Genomic DNA, 20,027 nt, shown 5'->3' with positions numbered 1-20,027 from the left:
TCAGCTCAAGGCCATAGTAATCATGAATGCTTCCCAGTTCAGATGGGGGCATATTTTTTGGCGAAAACAGTCCACGGCACTTGGTTCCCCAAAGAGATCAACTTGCATATCATTGTCCTACAGATGAGAGCAATGCTTTTAGTGTTGCAGGCCTTTCAAAATGCTCTCCCTTTGGGGACAATTGCAGTTCAAGAGGACAATGTCAGTAGTTTGGTACATCAACAAACAAGGAGGGACCAGATCTTACCCCTTGTGTCGAGAATCAGTCAGAGTGTACCATTGGGTGATCTCACCCAACTGCTTTTTCATAGCAATACATATTCCAGGGAAGTCCAGTATGATAGCAGACAAACTGAGCAAGTGCATTCTCCTACCTCACAAATGGTCTGTCAACAAGAACGTGATGGAAATGATTTTTCATCTATGGGACCAGTCTTGCTGTGATCCTTTTGCTTCTCCCTTAAACAACTACTGTAGCAGCTACTTTGCCTTAATCCCTCCACAGGGGGAATCAACGAGGGATGCTTTACTTCACAATTGGCCCCCCGGCCTACTTTATGCGTACCCACTAATCCTGTTAATTCCAAAATGTCTACAGAAAGCTGCCATGTTGAAGAGCAAAGTCATCCTCATTGTACCTTACTGGCCTCAACAGATTTGGTTTCCCTTCCTTTGGCCTCACTTACTTCACCAACTTTGGATTCTGGACCAACTCCAGACCTTTTGTCTCACCCGGCAGGCATGGTCCATCTAGACATTTCAGACCTCATGCTGACAGTCTGGCTTCTCCAATTCCATTAATAGCCAGACAGTCTGTGCTATCTTCACCTGCCCATCATATACTTTTATCTTCCCATAAACCTTCAACACAAAAATTCTATTCCAGTAAATGGAAAGGATTTGTGTACTGGGCACATCAAAATTGTATTGAACCTTATTCAGCTCCGGTACATAACATACTTGAGTTGTTGCCCCTACTTTTCAAACAAGGAGCTACTTCATCAACCATTAAAGTTCAGTTGGTACCGATATTAAACTTTCACATTGGAAGTGAAGGTTCTTTAGTAGCCTCTTATAAGTTGCAATGAGTTTTTCTGCGAGACACTCTACTTTTAAGATCTCCGTTTAAGGACCCTACTCCCCCATGGAACTTCAATCTGATACTGCAGGCACTTGTACATTCCCCCTTTGAACCAGCAGCTTTTTGGAAAAAAATTTTTCTAGTAGCCATTGCATCTGGTAGACAAATTTCAGAAATTCAATTATTGTCTTCAAAACCTCCATACCTGATTTTTTACAAGGATAGAGTGACATTACAAACAAATACCTCCTTCCTTCCCAAGGTGGTTGCAGAATTGAATATCAATCAAGCCATTAATTTGCCTGTATTCTTCCCCAAATTTTCTAACAAGCATGAATACATGCTACATTTATTGGATGTTTACAGACAACTATGTTTTCACCTGCCTAGAACAAAAGACATTAGAAAAACAGACCAGTTGTTTGTTGCCTTTTTAGAATTGAAATTGGATAAACCAGTTGCCGAAGTAATTTTAGCTAGATGGCCAACTGATTGTATATTGTTTATTTATAAAAAAATTGGGTGCTACATTACCACAACCAATATGAGCTCATTCAACTAGATCTATAGCAACATCTTCAGTTTTTCTTTCCAGGATGCCCATGGATGACATATGTACAGCAGCTACTTAGGCTACTCCCCATACTTTTTTTATTCATTACAGATTATATCTGGTCTCCAGAGGTAGATCATCATTTGGTTCAACTGTGCTCAGGAATATCCTTCCTTAAGAGTCCACCCAGGATTTTAGGTAGCTGGGGACTCTGTCCCATCAGTTGAGGATTGAATGCAAATCGACAACATCAGATAAAGAAGTTATGCTTTACAGTAATGTTCTATCTGTGTTGTCCATTTTCATTCTTCCTCAGCTCCCTGCCCTCCAACCCCCATCCTTTCTATTTGCAAACATCTGGAAGAATGAGTTTTTAAGGGACATCACTGTCCTTTATATTGAGCTCCAGGTGTGGTCTTTTTCTGACTGAGTGCATGCATTTTGCACCTCCTTTATCTTTGCATAGTAAATATTTAATTTATGGTAAAAATCAGTAAACAAGATCTGAGGTAACTTAGGGTTGGTGCATTATGGGTAAAGGAGAAACTCAAGAGTTTTTGGTTGCCATTACCTTCAGCAATGGCTGAGTCAGATCTGAGGGATTGGATTCGAAGCCATAAGTTGAGGAAAAATGAAAATGGACAGCACATATGGAACATTATGGGAGCTACATAACTTTCTCAGTTACCTCTTTCTTTCTTATCACATCTCCAACATTTGCTGTCTACCTAGGGAAAACATTTTTGAAGTCTACTTTGGGTATAAATACCTAAGCAAATATTTCCAAGCAAAGGTCCTAAACCTTCTGGACTTTGTTGCATACTTGGCAGCCATACATATGTCCCCCATTGTACTTTTGTAAATTGCTTTTTCAGTCTCTCTTCCCTGTTTTTTCTAATCTCCTGCGACTGATTCTAATAATTATCATGCAATGTTTTATATGCTGTACTAATTATCCCTTTTTAAAGCAGCTTCTGTTCTAGATTGAACTAAAAACTCTACCAGATTCAGGACTTTCACTTAAGATTCCCCTAGCCCTTTCTTTTTGCCTGTACTCTGATTTAATACCTGGTGGGGAAGGCAATCTGTAGCTTGAAGTCCAAATGTCTTTTTGGCCTCATCCCTCTCTATTACCTTTCCTGCTGTAGTTATTTGCTCCCAGCATCTTGGTTCCTTTGCCAGTTTACCATAATAAATTCCATATCTTTCTTGCCTATTTTCTGTACCCCTACAGGCTGCAATCCTTACTGGCAATATCTTCTTACTTCTTTCTCATGTTGACTTAGTTCTTAGAATACTTTCTTCTACTTTATGAATATAATATTATGTATGGTTATTATTCTCTTCAAGGATCTGCATCCAAAATTCCACTGTCTATATACCCCTTTAACTCCACCCCAGCACACTTCATCATCATCCCTTTCCATTTTGAACTATAACCTTCTGTTTGCGTAATGTATGTGAGCCTTAACTGTAACTGTAAAATATCTCTTCAAATCAGGTAATAGATATTTTTGTTGCATGTCCTTTCAGTTTTTGTATAAATAATGGTTGTTCATAGATTACAGCTGCAGTGGCTATGCTTTTCAGCCAAATTGCACTATGGCAAAGTGCTGCTGCAGCTGTTTGGTTTCGGTGATGTGGCTCGCAGGGAACTGTCTTGCGAGTTACATGCCGGAATCCCCTAAACCACCTTATTTTATTGGAAAAATCAGCTTATCCTGGTTAATTCTTGCCCTCTTCCCTTCCAAGGTACATTTCTTCAACTCTTTATTAACTATTGTCCACACTTTCTCCTCTGGTTGATAAAAATATGCCCAACCCATATATAAAATTAAAGGGACTAAAAACATTTTCACTGCTTGTATCTTACTATCCATATCCATAAACAAGATCTGAGAGTTTCTCTGTTTTTATATTAACTTTTGTTTAGTCTCTTCCTGCATATCCTTAGCTGCCATACCAGAAGCCTTTTTAATCCATGCTCTCAAATGTTATCATATCCTCATAAATGTAGGTATTGCTAAACCAATTTGTATGTGGGTACCTAATTTATAGCTGTAGTCTTTGTTTTACCTTCATCAGCTTTATATCTTGAAAAGACTTAAAACTGTTTCAACATGTTCCACAACACTGAGATGTCCATTTCTGGATTTATCAGGTACAAAATAATCTCATCTGCAATAAAACCAACATTTCTTGATTTCCATGTCAGTTATATCCTTGAATTTCCATGTCCCTTATTTTCTTTTCCAGTTGCTCTAAATATAAAGCAAACAACAAAGCAGAAAGAGGACACCCCTGCCTTGTTCCTGTATTCCTGTATTCATAGAAGAACCCTGCCCCTTTTTATTCTTCCATCTGATCCTTCATATATCCTTCTAATTAACCTTATTATTGTGTCAGGGAATGCAAATGTTTCCATTGCCCTACTCATAAAATCCTAAATTACTGTTTCAAATGCTTTCTCTGCATCAAGGCGCACCAACAATAGTGGTATTTTCTTACAGTCTGCTTCCCTCTGGATCATCATTGCTCTATAAATATTATCAGATGTTTGCCACCCCTCCACAAAACCATATATCTGTCAATTCTGGCAACACCTTTCCTATTATTTTAACAAGTACAGATAAAAATATTTAATAATCGTGATTTAAAATTGTAATGTGTCTATATGAAGCTGTGTCTTTACCATCTTTAGGTAGTACAGCCACCACAGCTTTCTTCCAAGATGTTAGTGCTTCCTCTCCTTTTAAAATACTGTTAAACAAAGTCTTACAGAGCCTTATCACTTTCTTCCCTCCTAACTTTCAAACTTCCATAGGAATAGTGTTCTTGGAAACTTTCCTGAAGAATGATTATACATGACAGTTTTTATCTCATCTTCTCATATCCTTCTCCTATTAGTTGTTGAGCCTCATCTGTCTTAATATTGCCATAATTAAGTATTTCATAAATATTCCATTTGTATTTTTTCTTGATTTCTACATTATCTTGGTGTTATGCAGTTTTCATAAAATATCTAGAATATCACTAATACCTCCATAGGATCTCTGGTTATTTTTCTTGTTATAGGCTCCCTAAGTTTGGTGACAACCCTTTCTAATTTCTGTTGCCTAAGTCATTGCACTAAAAGATTATGTGCTCTAGAATTATTATCAAAAATAATTGTTTAACAGCAATCTTTCTAAACTCATGCATATAACCCATTTACTACCTTATTTTCTTCTTAATACTTTGCATTTGTGCATGCCCTTGTTTTGTGCTATTCCCCTTATTCTGCCATATTTTAACCTTTGTCAGCTTTTCTAAGTAATTCCTATTACGTCTTAACCATGTTTCTTTAATTTTTATTTCTACCCTATTTTTAATCTGCATTTTAATTTTATCCCACAGGTATTTCTGTATTCCCTAATAACTCAAATAATTTCCATACCCATTTCTTAAATTCCTGTCTTTTTAACAGATAGGTGGGAAAGTGCCAGTGTCTTGTTTTAACTTCATTACCCTGCATTTTTACCTTAGCGTTTATCGGTGCATGAGCTGAAACAGTTATTGGATGCGTGTCGAAGCTTTTAATTAAATGCACGTTCCTGTGAAATATAATTTCTGTCTGTTCTAACCCAGTTAGTGTACCTTGAGGAATAATATGTAAATTTTGTCCGAGTTCCTACCAGTGAAGTCACATCTTCCATACCAAATATCTTCATAAATTTTTTTTCAGAAACCTACCGTCTTTTGTTATGTTCTCCCTTCGATACATCCTCACTATCGCAAATCAAATTCCATTCCCCCACCTGGAAGTTATGTTCCCTGCCGAAAGCTGATTATTTCTCCCAAAATTTTCTTAACCTCCCTAATAGCAGTTTTTGATGAAATTATAAATACATGCCAGTGTAATCGTCCTCCCTTGCCAATAACCCCTTACTACCACAAATCTACAGTTATTATTTTTTTTCTTTGGAATCCTCTAGCAATTAGTATATTTACTCCCATTTTCAATTGTCCCTGATATTCTGCTAAATATCCATTTTGAAATCCTTTCTTTGTCAAATTCACATGCTCATTTCTTTCCAAATGTGTCTCTTGCAGCATTGCTATTTGCACTGTGCAATGTCATAATATAACTCAATACTCTTTCCTTTTTGTCTATACTTTTAAAGCCATTCAGGTCCCAGGATGATATGGATTGTTTAGCCATTATGGTAAAAAGCTGTTGTTCTACCTGTTGTATAGGACAGTTTTTTAATGTGTATTTCCAACTTCTGTGTTACATGCACACACACTGTATGGCAGACTGATCTTTTATACAGTTGTTTCTCATATACATTTGAACCTGTGTCACATTTTTCAAGACATTTTATGGTAATGACAACCCTCAAACAAAAACGAAATATATTTCTAGAACACTGCCATCCACTTATAATAATGTCCCCAAATACACCGCTGCACCCACTGGCATTACCTAATTTAAAATTAAGGTTACCCATGCTAAAGTGGTTGTTATGGCATGTATTCCCACTCACACTAATTGCTTTCTCTTGTTTTGTTATCTCCATTCCCCTCCCGGATGTGGAAATCAACTTGAATGATTTCAGAAAATATTAACTTTACTACCTAGAAAAAGTGTACTGGCTATCTTTAAGTAAAACTAAATTTTACACTGTTCTATTAAATGCATTAAAGTTTTAAGTCTGCTGGGTGGCTGTTATCTCTTATTTGCTTCCCATAATTTCAAAGTTTATTTTTCACTGAACTGCTTGCCAGTGTACATTTACATTTAATTGTTGCATTTCCCTCAGCAAAGAAGGCTCAGAACTCTCAAAATTAATTGCCTACACTGGCATACAGCTCGTCTCCATGTAAAACTAGTCAATAATGGATCTTTGTCAAATTCACTCAGAACAGAATACACAACTGCCTTCAGCTGCAGACATTTTGACTCCCAATGAAGATTTCCTAATGGAAAAAAAGTTAATATCTTTGCAAATGTATGCAACTTAGCATTTTTTATAGTTTTCATCATTTTAGCTTATTTTTCAAGCCTACTTGCTTACAGGAAACACTTTTTACAGTTTAAGGCAGGAGCATTAATCTACAGATTCATCCTTGTAAAAATAAGAAAAATAATATCTTAATTGTGCATGTAATATATTCAGTGCTGTTTTACACATCATCCCAACCCCATCAGCCCAAAATCAGCACATTCACAATAGCCTTTTTACTGTTGTTATACTGTAAAGTCAATATTTCTTATAATTAAAAAAATACTTGTTTACTTTAATATATTTAACACATACAGCAGTCTCGGGAAAGTTTCTCTCCAACATTTAAAATACCCCTGACTACACATTTTCACAGAACTCCTTTACAATATATAGCATGCTGCTTATATCATCAGACAACTGGATACAGCAGCTTGAATCCCACACCTACTTCTCGATATTCCCCCCTATTTAATAGGATACATTTGCTTCTCTTCTGCCCAGTGTACATTGAATAATTAGTTTCCACAAACGCACTGCTATCTCTAGTTTTTACTATTTTTCCCTTCTGACACAGTTTTGAGAAGCTAAACTATTTTTGCTGGTATGGTATCTTTACTAGTACAGGTCATAGCTCCTTTCTCATGGACAGGTTTTGGGCATATTCTTGATGTGCCCTTTCATTTAACAAATCCTGCTGTGGAATACCAACCCAGTTGTGCTTTCTTAAAATTCAAACAGCCTGTCTTCTCTGATATTGCAGAAACAACTCTTCTTTTTTTTTTTCTTCAAGACATCTTTATTAAATTTACACATATGACAAAGGCAATCTTTCATTTATATAAATGAAAAACATACAAAATGATATCACTTTAGTTGCAAACAGTTTACATCACAGACAATTGAAACAACTGTAGTTATAAACATTGTACTTCACTTATTGTCAATTAAGCATTACGTGGCTCATTCAAATCCTGCCTCTTAAACCTCATTCCTGCTCTGCATATATTGTTCCCACAATTGCCATTTTTCCCCATGTAGTTTGCTCCTTCCCTTTTCTGAAGAGCCCAAATCCAGTTGTTTTGTCTCTGTTACAATATTCAGTACTTCTAATAAAGTTAGTCTAGACTTTGATTTCCATTTTCTAGTAAATGAGTTTTTGGCAGCCACCATAATTAGACTCAGCAAGGCTTTACTATGTTTAGGCTAGTCCGATTCTGTAGCCTAACTTAAAAAAGTCATCTCCCCAGTCAGTCCAATCTGCTCACTGAGCATCTTCGACAGAGCAGTCTACGGGAAATTCCAAAAGTCTGCCAGCTCATTACACTCCCAAAAATATGTTCTCAGCTACCTATTTCTTATCCATTACACCTCCAACATTTGCTATCCACCTGAGGAAAAATTCTTTGGAGTCTACTTGGGGTATAAAAATACCTATGTAAACACCTCCAGGCAAAGATTCTAAATCTTCTAGACTTTGTTGCATATTTGGGAGATGTACATATATCCCCCCATTATCTCTTTGTGAATTGCTTATCCAGTCTCTCTTCCAATCCTTCTAAATTCCTCTGATTGATTCTTATAATTATAATGTAATGTTTTATATGCTTTACTAATTATTCCTTTTTTAATGGCAGCTTCTGTTCTGGATTCTTTTAAAAACTCTACCAGTCAGAAACAGTTCTTCTTGAGAAGTCTCATAGTTGGTCATCTTTTATTTAATTTACTTCTCTGATTTTTGCAGTTTTTCAGTTCATCTGAATATCTGATTAAAGCTTCTTTTATTTTTCTAGCCTTTTGTTATTTAAGATGATGTACTTCTTTGGTATTTTATTTGTTTTAATCAACTCTAAGTACATTTGATTTTTTTCCCTCTAAATTACTGGAAATCATCTGTTATACCAGAGCTGAATCTTGAACTGCCTTTTGTTGAACAGCTACAGGACTCTTCCTAGACAGTGTTTTCTCTTCACCTTTTCTGGTTGATTTTATTTCAGGTTCTCTTAATTTCTTCTTTGCTGGTACCCAAGTAGTGTACATTCTAGCCAGTAACTTAATCTTACTCAAGCTGGTAGTGTCGCCGGCTGTTGTTAATTAGTTTCTTTTTTCATAATGGGAGAGCTGAAATTAACTGTTGATCACTGTGCAGCCATCTTGAAAGTCTGAACTAGATAATCTCATCTTCACTGCGAATTTATTTCAACTTCTGACCATCTTGCAATAAGTTATCCTTTAGTCTTGTATTGTCCGTTTTCTGTGGTCATGCCCAAATTGTTTTTCCTAGTAAATAAATTTTGACATAAACATGATTACTAAAGAAAGCAGAAAGTTGGTCATCTTTAATGCATTTGTAGCCCATAAAATGGTGACATCAGTCATCTTATTAAACATGGAATGAAGAGCAACTATGGCTTTTCTCCAAATGTACGTAGGAGAGCATAATGTAAAGAATGTGCCCAAAAAAAGAAAACAAAATGCAAATTCCATAATTATAGTGGAAAATATAGAAAACTGCTGAAACAACCACACATCGATTAAGATTTGGCACATACATGGCTAAGGTGAATATAAACTAAAAGGTGAAAGGTTAGAAGTCATCTTCTACCCTGGAGCATAAGAAGTTCAGTGTCCTTTGGTGAGAAAAAATCGATCATTTATGGATGAATTAATTGAGGCAACCTTAGTATCTTTGGTAAACTTGGTGATCCACGGGTGGGTGCTCACAAGAATCATAGGATCATAAGAAGTTACTAGGCTATTGGCCCTACGACCTAAGTCTATCCAAGAGTTTAATCCATGTTTAGACAAGTCAGCATCCAAAGCCTCTGTCCAGCAGAGACACAGGTGGAATCCCAGGGGTGTATTTTCTGTTTCATATCCAGTTATCCAGGTTGCGCATGAAAAGGGATAATGAGGTACTCTGCTTGACGTGGAGAGAGAGTCTATTCCACAGATGGGGGTGTTTCTGGGACACAAATCTGTCCCGCCAACAAGTCCTATTGTTGTCACAGACCAGGTTGAGGTTGTGCGTGCTGGTTACTCGAGTGGAACGTGACCTGCGTGTATGCAGCAGTCCCATCAAGGTGGGGTCTGAGATTGCTTTGTATTCTAGACAGAGGTCACCTCTGAGGAGTCTGTATGAAACTGAGTAGATGGACAGGGCTTTTAGCCTGTCTGTGTAGGGTAGATGTTTGAGGCTCTGGATTCTTCTGGTGATGAACCTCTGTGGTCTCTCCAGCTGCTGCATGTGCTTTGCGAGGTACATACTGGAGGCATTGTACTCAATAATTGGCCTTATAAGAGAAGAATACAGGGATGTTATGACCTCCTTGTCCCTGGATGAGATACCGTTACTTATGAGGTGTGCCTTATAGAAAGCTTTCCGAACAACGGAAGCAACATGGTGGTCAAAAGTCAGGTTGCTATCAACCTGGGTGCCGAAATCCCTCATGATGGATTGCATGCGTAGGACATGGTTATTAATGTGATAATATGTGGGGATGTCAGTCTCCCCAAAGGGGATGATGATGCATTTTTGGACATTCAGCTTGAGGCCATATTTCTGGCTCCAGTCATTTGTTTGGGTGAGACCCTCTTGGAGGATGTCCACATCACTTGGGGAATTGATGACCGTGCCCATCTTGCAGTCATCTGCAAACTTGGTCAGCCATAGCCCACTGGTTTTGGCCTACACCTCAGAGAAGTATCTCCTGAATAACAGAGGCTCCAAGACTAATCCCCGGGGTATGCCACTTGTTACGGGTCTACTGCTTGAGGTGGCTTTCCCTATTTTGAATAGGTGGGCTCTATCAGTGAATCATTTTGCTACCCAGCTGATAACATATAGATTGATACTAGGTGAGAGAGTTTGTCTGCTATGCCCGAGTGGGGAATAGTGTCGAAGGCCTTGGCCAGGTCAAGATAGGCGGTGTGCAACGTCTTCCCCTCGTCCATGGCTTTAGTGACTGTCTGAAAGACATCAACCATATTTAACAGACATGGCCTCCCCTTGACAAAGCCAAACTGTGTGGGGTCAAGTGTGTGGAGGTTGCTAGTGTCCCTGTTAATGAGGTCCATGATAATCTGTTCTATGGCCTTGCAGATCAGGCTAGTTAGGGTGATGGGTCTATAATTTCCCAGATCGGTGGATGCTCCACCTTTGTGTAAAGGGATGACAGTGGCTGTCCTCCACTCACCTGGGACAAAGATGATACTCAGGCTTTGGTTGAATAGGGTGCCTAATGGTACTGCAAGTTCATGCCTGGGTTCATGTAGGATGCACCCTGGGATGTTATTGGGTCCCATGGAGGTTGTATTTTTTGCCTTTGAGAGGGCAGTGATTACCTGTTCCCTAGAGATAAGGGGGGGGGGGGCAGGTACTGGGGATGTCCTGATTTACTGATGTGGGACAGAGGGGTGAAGTTTTCACTGAATCTGTCAGTCAGTAGGTTGGCTATATCAAAAACATTTGTGTATATGGTGTCCTTGACCACCAGTTCTGAACAGATCTGGGTCCTTCCTTTGAGATTGCAGAGATATGTGAAGAAGGCCTTATGATTGTCTTTAGTAGATGTGGCCAATTTGGACTCGAAGTTGACTTTAGAGGATTTCACTAGTGCTCTTATTTGCTTGTTCAGGCTAAAGAGAGAATGCTTCCAATTGGCACTTTCTCCTTCTTGGTCCTGGACAGCAGTTTTTTTCCTTTTGTTATATAAGTTTATTTATTGCAGATGTCCACCAGGCAGGTTTGCTCTTCCTTTTGGAGAATGATTTTGTCCTGTCAGGTATTCCTGATTCCATGCATTTATATAAGTGCTCGTATAGTACTTTGGTGTAGATTTGGACATTGGTACCAGTTTCAGCAGAGGAGGAGGGGCTGTGAAGCTATTTATACCATCCGTCAGGAGGTTGTAATCAGCTTTGGAGAAGTTTTTTTGTTTGACCCTAGATAGATGGGGGTCAGAGGAGATGCTGACTTCGAAAGTGACTGCTTTATGGTCAGATCTTACCAGGGAGGATTGTACTGTAGGGGTGCTGCAGTGGTTACTCATGTTGGTTAATACCAAGTCCAAGTTATTATCACCACCTCTTGTGGGGGTATCGACTAGCTGCTCCAAGCCATTTGCATTGATAAAACTCAAGGAATCTATGGGCATTTGTATTCTGGCATGAGTAGTTTTTCCAATCTGTGATTGGGTAGTTAAAGTTGCCGAAGATCAGGGTAAAGGGTTGAATCTTGATAGATCAAAAGAGGTCCAGATAGGTGCAGTGGGCATCCTGAGTCAAATTTGGGGGCCTGTAGCTAGCTGTGATTTGAATAAGGATCTTGTCAATCGTTAACTGTACCTGGAATGTCTCCTGTGTGTCATACTGTTTTACCATCCTGGAAGTGTGTGTGTCAAGATGTTATACCAAAAGGGACCAAGAAATGACCCCAGTGATACTCCCTTCTTAATATGGAATGGTGATGGTACTTTTTAAATTAAAGATGATCAATCAACCAGCTTTTTATCCCAATCATAGTAACGAATAGGTTCACTTTCACAGAAATTAGAGTACAGTATTAGTTACTGAGTAGTTGGGGATTGAATCAAACATTTTAGCTAGATCCTTGAATAAAATATCATCTGTAGCACCAGTGTCTGTTGAGCTCACTATGACAATATAAAAATTTGTTTAAAAAATGCATGTGTGACTTAGAGAGAAGAAGCCATAACACAAGTTTATATAGTGGAGTGTGCACTGGAAGAGCAAGATGAGGAAGGGTCAAAATGAGTACTAAGTGGTTTCTTACACAGGTAGAGGCTTGAAGGTCACAAAGGACAGTGATCTTGGAGGTGTGGGCTTGACTATCCCAATCCAGTGAAATTAGCTCTCATAGGTATCTTTGTGAATGCACACATAAGAGGAGAGTGTAGTAGGCCCTGTGGTGAGGTGGGTATCCACATCAGCCACCAGGGTATGGGTTTAGTGCATTAAAGCAGGAAGGCCCTGAGGAGACAAATGGGTCAGGGATAGATTTCACCCTATGAGGAACAAATGGGGCGTATGGATTGTGAAATGGGCTGATTGTTGGTATGCACTGGGGTAAAAGAAAATAGAAGAGTACTACATAACTGCCCACACAGAAAACTATTTTTATTTGTATCAGCTCTTAAGTTACATTGTTGGGAAGATCACTTACCTAAAATACCTATGAGACTAATTAACATAGAATTATCCATGTCAGAAATGTCCCAGCTTATGTATTGGTATAATGGTGGTTAAATTCCAGCAGTCAGATACATGACTTGGAAGTAAACTCTGTTGGTTTGGATTTGTAAGGCAGATATGGAATCTTGTTTATGGCTTAAAAAAAAGTACAACCCTCTTCTTCTGGACCTGCTGCTGAGTCACTCCAAATTTTTGTAGGGGATTCTTGTTCCCAAATATGTGATATAGTTTGACAGGCCGCGGCGGTGCAATGGTTAGCGTTGTCGCCTCACAGCAAGAGGTTCTCCGGTTCGATTCTCGGCTGGAGCGCCTTCTGTGTGGAGTCTGCATGTCCTCCCCATGGTCAAGTGATGTTTAAAGACATGCAGATAGGTGCGTGCTTGAATGGGTGTGCCTTTGTTGAAGGTTGGGTGTTGGGCTGGCACCTCGGCACCGCAATAAATCTACTGCCAATCATAAGCGGACCAGCATTCCACTGTGGCGACCCTTAACCGGGAAAAGCCAAAGGACATTACTAGTTTGACACATTTTCATTGGTAAGTTTGTTGCAACATCATTACTACAGTTCAGGGATGGGTTTGTGTGAGAGAAGGTTTTAGAAAATGGAATGACAATGCTTATGCTATCAGTTACTACAAATTTACCATATTTCAGAACCTGTTCCAGAAAGTCTTTTTTTTTTTTTTTTACTAAAGGTGGAATGTATGGTTACATTTAATTGATATTTTTTTCTGACTCTTCATACTTGTGTCTTAAACTTATTGATTTTGCTTTATAGTTCTGTTTGTTGAAACTTTTGGAGTGTTGCCAAGTGATGTTTCTTTTTCTGTGAATTTATCCAAATGTGTTTCGTCTGTGTAAGAGTTTTTATTGTGAATGTTATTTCTACATAGCAGGACATGTTTTTCAGTGACTTTTTGGAGCTTGTCAAACTAAAAGGTCCATCAGTCTCCAGTGGTTAGAGATACCCTATATGCTTCCCAGGTCCATTTTTGTAGTTTGCCTTTTTTAAGATATCTATACAGGTAGCCTTATTTTTTTTTTCTGAAAATGAATGGGGGCTTCACTTTCCTTTCTTTTCGTTGTACAGAGTCAGGTGCACATTGTTGTGGTCAGATGTGTTGAGTAATGGCAAGGATCTGACATTTTCAGGTCTTACTTTGGAGTCTGCTGATGCAACTTTCAAGATGATGGTGGCCTTTGTGCCGAAATTAACTATTTGGGTATTACCATGCTCTAACACAACTTCTATGATCATCATTTTGCAAGCTTTTGTTACTTTAACTATCATCCAGCAAGGATTGGGAGCATTTAAATCCCCTGCAAATAGTATGTGGTCTTTTTCTTAAAGATTAAATGTGTTTTGTAGAGGTCGAGAGACTGGAGTTTGCTCCAGCTGGGACTTCTGCAGAAGCCAGTTACTGGTTATCGGTCTTACCCATGATAGTATTTACCCATATTATTTCAAGTGTGTTATTGGTAAAATGCAGTATGGGTCACCTGACTCACAAATACAGATGCTCCTCCCTCCCCACGTATTTGTGTAACCTGTAGTTATGATAGCCAGTATAACCTGGTATGATGGTGGTGGCATTTGCAGTTGGACCAAGATTTTTGACCAATGCTTCTGCATTGCCTTTTTTTCAGTAAATGATTCTACATATTCATCATGTAGTTTTTTATTAATGCTTCTAGCATTGCACAGAATGAAACTGATGTCAGTGCATTTCCTCCATATAACTGAAGGCATATCAGTGGTGACCTAAAAAAATGGCAACGCGGTTAGCACTGAATCAAAAATTTTAATGCACCCATGCCAGAGTCGATATTTGTCTTTCCTAAAGTGATTTTTCCTGGTGAAAACACAGCTCCCAAAGGAATATGTGCTTAGGTGTTACATACTGTCTTGCATCTAGTTTTGTTGGATGGAGTGCCAGCCTGTTTTATGTTAGTAAAGGGGACTGCTGGTAAATGGACCAAGCCTGTAAGTAGACCTCAAATCCCTTTCCTTTGCTGAAATCCAGTTTTTTTTTTTTACATCATGAAAAATATTTTCCAGCTTTGTTCTCACAGATCAGTATTCCCTGCTGCAGTTATGGCTATAATGTCCCTAACCCTTTCAGAATTATGATAGATTTACTGTCAGCCATTCAGCAAACCTTAGACAGATGGCTGAGATGTTGTGTCTGTCCACTCCAGGAAGCAAATTCCTTTTCCTAAGCCCTCGTAACACAGAGTCCCCTCTGACCAAAGTCTGTTTATTTAGAAGTAATTTGTGGGGAGGTGTTAATGGGGATTGTAGATCTCTGGCAACAGAAGATTTGATAATTAAATGATCGGCCTGATTGAACACTGAGCAGCCTTAACATGCATTCTGCCTTCCATAGCTACTTGACTACTACATTTCTGTTGTGGAGAACAACCTTTTTCAAAGCGGTCTTTTTCAAAACTGTCATTTTGATGGATTCTTTTGAGCCATGTAATTTGCTGCTGCTTGATGCTCAACATTGTGTATTAGATCTTTTTGTTTTATTTTATTGTTTTTATTGGGTAGTTGTAAGGTAGACTGGCTAGCCTTATAAATCTAACTAGGTCTAGGTAACAGTGGACAAGGTAGATGTCAGAACTGTATCATCGTTTTTTACTGTTTGTATGGTGAGCAAGATAACTTTAAGAACTGTATCATCATTTTGTATTGTTTATTGAATTGTGCCATTATTTCCCAACATGTTAGTTACTGTTGAATAGGTTATTGCTGAACGTATTACAGTCATACCTAAGTCCAACATAGTCAAAAACTGCTAGTGTGAAAGTCTTTGTGCAGTTCTTCTGCACCTCAACTACCTAATACCACTTAAGTGGATACTGACGTGTTGTAATTATTCAGTGATGGAAAATTTGTATTATTGCTAGTTTGCATTTTACATGTGTGGTATTCTTATGTAACTTCTGTTTCACAAGTTCTCAAAGTAAAACATTTCCAGCTCCCTCCAGTGCTATCAAGTTGCTCCAAAGAGTAGAGGTCCTGTATTTAACATAACATAAAAAACATTATTCACATATTTATAAAATGGGCAGATTTGCAGTCACATATATACACATTTCTATTTTTTTTATTATTTACAATTTTCTTATAAATCCTCATTGTTATTTTTCCATAATTGACCACTACTTCTTCTTCTACAGCCATAACTCATTTTTAGCAATGTATATGCCAAAATCCATTTTCCATTAAACAAAATTTCATTCGGTCTTTCAATCCAAATAACCCATATTACATAAAATAAATTATCTACCATTCTCATGTATTCTTTCTTCGTTTTTTATAATATGCATACAGAGTCATATTCATAGCTATATTGTTTGTCATTAATATTCTCAAAAATTTTTTCTTCACACAATTTGTCCAGAGTTTCACCACTGTTTCCTTACTTTAATGGCTTTAATCACCACTTTTGTTAAATTTTACCTTAGATTTTCATAATAATATTTATTCTTCACATTATTAAGCCACATCCTTTTGTCTTTTGCTATATCACAAATTTTTATTTTCCATGTTAATATTTTTTGATCATTTGTAATTTCTTCATTTGCATATTCTTTTTCTCCTTTTTCTTATACTTATCATCTCCCAGATTGTACGTATGCTTAAACATTCTCACTATTAATTTTTCATTCTCATCATTTATCCACTGTAATACTTTGTACAAGTTTAAAAAGCAGAGTAAACATTGGATTTAGTAACCCCAACCCCCTTTCATCTTTACTCATATACAACACTCCTGTTTTCACTGGGTTTAATCTTGAACCCCATATGAAGGAAAATAATAATTGTACAATTTCCTTTCTACAGTTCTCTGGGAAAATATAAACAGGTGACTTGCGTGCTTCTTTTCCTGTTTAAACAGAATTCACCAGGTAAACCTTTTCCTGAATCCTAATCTCTATGTCGTCCACAGAAGACATATTTCTTTCATTTTATTTATCAAATGCTCCCATTGTATAATAACTATATAATTTTCCCAAATCTTATCTCCAGCAAAGACACTTTATTCATTGAAAAATATAGCTCCTCAGTTTTCACCACATCACCCAAATCCTTGCTTTTATCTTTCTTCAGAGTCATTCCTCTTTCATTTAAACATCCATTCGGACAAACCAGCACTCCCTCTTGGTAACTGCAACTGTACTGTCTTCATATGTCAAAACTACTGGAATCACTCCCTCATTTTGTATCACATATCTAGCATCTTTCATTTTCTAAGCTACTGCACTCACTATTGCATTCATTACCAATGCAAACAAAACTCCACTCATGGGAAATCATTGTCTTATACCACACTTCATGCATATTTCTTTACTAAGCACTCATTCACTAACACTCTCACTTTATTGTTTTGATATTCTGACATTAAACACTCTCTTAATTCTGTTGCTTCTTCCGTACTTCTCCATATCATCTTACAAAGTGTCATGTCCTCCTGTACAAAATGCCTTGCTAATATCACCTACCATTAGTTTCACATCCTCCCTTTTACTTATAATATCATCCACAATTTCTATCACAACTAATAACAATTCTTGACATCCCTTCCCTTTTAATATGTATATACTTTCTTCCATAATGTCCTTCGTCCTTCCTTCCATTATCCTGTGTTGTTCTCATAAAAATTTATTGTATATGTTATTTGGTGTGAGGGTTCCCCATTTTTTTATTTCATTCTTCTCATCTTTCCTCCATATAAAGTTTAATAGCCCACTACATAACTCTTCATAAGCAAACCTTTCCTTCAACCATTCATTCAGTTTATTTACAAAATACTCTCTCTGCCAATGCATTAATTTCTCGTACATTCCATAACCTATGCCGTCTGTGCCAGATACTGAATCAACATTTACTTTCCTAAGTACTTCATCCAGTTCACTAATAGTAGATGTCCTTCTATTCCTATGTTGCAGTATTGTTAACCTTCGGGAGTTGCTGCCTGCAGCACCGGACATCAGGCCAGTATGCCAAAGTCTTGAGTGCAGAAGTATGTGCGACGATGCATGTAAGAGCCATAAACTGATGCAGGCTATATCTGTGACGTCTGCACATACCCAGTTCAGAACTTTTCTGCCACAGCGAGTTTCAGATGTCTGTTCACCACCTCCAGTTATCCGGTGTGTGTTTGGCCTCACCTGTCCTTTCTCAACAACTGCTTCGACCTACTGACACAAGGCAGGGGGTCTCTTATTCATCCCTGCCTTCTGAACCTCAATCTGACAGCGTGGATGATAGAGTTCTGATCCCCTTCAGGCACCTATACTCAGAGGACGTACTCAATGTTCTACAGGAGGCCAGGAAACCAAGTACTAGAGAAATTATTTAAATTGGTGCCTTAAGAGTAAACAGAACCCATTTAAAGCCTCAGTTCCAGTGGTCCTTTCCTACCTCTGTGAGTTACTGCATTCAGGGTTGACTTATTTTTCAATGAAAGTTCATCTCTCTGCTATTTCTGCTTGCCTTCCCTTGACCCCTCCTCTGGCGTCCAAGTTAGATGTCAAGCTGTTTCTAAAAGGGACCCTTCACATCAGACCTCCTCGAAAGCCCATTCCCCCATCTTGGGATCTTAACTTTGTGCTGAAAAAACTTATACTAGCTCCCTTTGAGCCGGCCCATTCTTCTTCTCTTAAATTCTGTACTTGGAAAACAGTTTTGTTAGTGGCTCTCACTTCTGCAGGAGGATCTCAGAGATACAAGCCCTCATGGCTTCACCCCTCTACCTTGTTTTCCATAAGGATAGGGTCTCCCTTAGCACTAACCCCTCCTTCATGCCTAAGGTAGTTAATGAACTGTCCCTAAACCAGGCAATATACCTGCCTGCCTTCTACCCTCAGCCTCAGAACTCCTCAGAAAGACCTAGGCAACTAGGTTCTACTTAGACAAGACCAAACCCTTCAGGCAATCGGATCAACTATTTGTTTGCTTTCATCCTAGAGCCCTAGGTAAGGCCGTGTCAAAACAGACAATTGCCTCTTGGATTTCTAAGGCCATTGCCTTTTGCTATTCCTTTCATGGAAAGCAGTTAGGTTCATCCATCAAGGCCCATTCCACCAGAGCTGCTTCCTCTTCAGCAGCCCTTTTCAAGGGCATTAATTACTCCTCAAGTCTGGAGGCAGCAACTTGGTCTTCTGTACATACTTTCACCAAGCATTACAAACTAGACTCCATTTCCAGGGCTAGAACAGGGTTTGCTAGATCCATTCTGCAGGGTCTCATTGACTCTGCTCCTCTTCCAGCCTCCCACATTTCTACCTAGAGAGCTTTGGTAGTCTCCCTAAGGTTAAGAATACTGCAACATAGGAATAGAAGGACATAGAACAGTTGCATAAGAACTTACCATAACCTTAGATGTCTTTCTCTCCCATGTTTTTTTTTATTTTTTTTTATTTATTTAACAGTTGTTGACCGGGAAAGTCAACATCTTGTTCATGTTGCAGTATTCAATCCCACCCACCTACCCCCTCTTTTCCTGTGGACCTCATTATAAAATGAGTCCTTTCCCTGACTACTGACTTGTGTCTGGTGTAGGTTTTATCCTGCCTCACTCCTCCTAGTCCTGAGGGTTCTCTCTGTGCAGCAGCCAGTTCTGAATTGGGTACGGGCAGACGTCACATATATAGCCAGCGACAGTTTATGACTCTTACATGCAGCGTAGCATGTACCCCTGCACTCAAGACTTTGGTATATTGGTCAGATGTCCAGAGCTGCAGGCAGCAACTCCCTGAGGTTAAGAATGCTGCAACATGGAAGAAAAGGACATCTGTGGTTATGGCAAGTTCTTACACAACTGCTCTTTTCTCTTTCAAACTCTTTTTTAACTTGTTCTGGATTTTTTTTTTTACTTTCCATTTTCTCTCATATTTTCCTTCTGTTTACTCTTATTGATATATTCCACACGATGTACTACAGTACTCATAATTTGCTCATGTGTTTTTTTTACCTCTCATTTTAGATTTTTTTATTTCACTCATTATGCTAATACCCTCCTTTACCCAAATATGCAGATGCCTTCTCTCTTGTAAATAATAGTTCTGCCTAAACAGTAATTCCTTATTTTTTCCTTGATTTTTAATATATGTCTTTTTTCCATATCATAATACTGTATTATATTATTGTCCACATTCTATAATACATTTCTATACATTTTCC

General features: G+C 38.3%; 1 protein-coding gene across 5 annotated transcripts in view; it reads left to right on the top strand.

The window, feature by feature from the left end:
• PHF2 (PHD finger protein 2) overlaps positions 1-20,027 on the top strand; it is a 3,400,138-nt gene that overhangs the window by 1,391,771 nt on the left and 1,988,340 nt on the right. The window lies entirely within an intron of this gene.

This window comes from Protopterus annectens, chromosome 7.part0 (assembly GCF_019279795.1).
Source record: "Protopterus annectens isolate FY-2018-M chromosome 7.part0, PAN1.0, whole genome shotgun sequence".
NCBI classification, from domain to species: Eukaryota; Metazoa; Chordata; order Ceratodontiformes; family Protopteridae; genus Protopterus; species Protopterus annectens.
The sequence above is the reverse complement of the archived record's forward strand: the minus strand, read 5'-3'. Positions and strand labels throughout refer to the sequence as shown.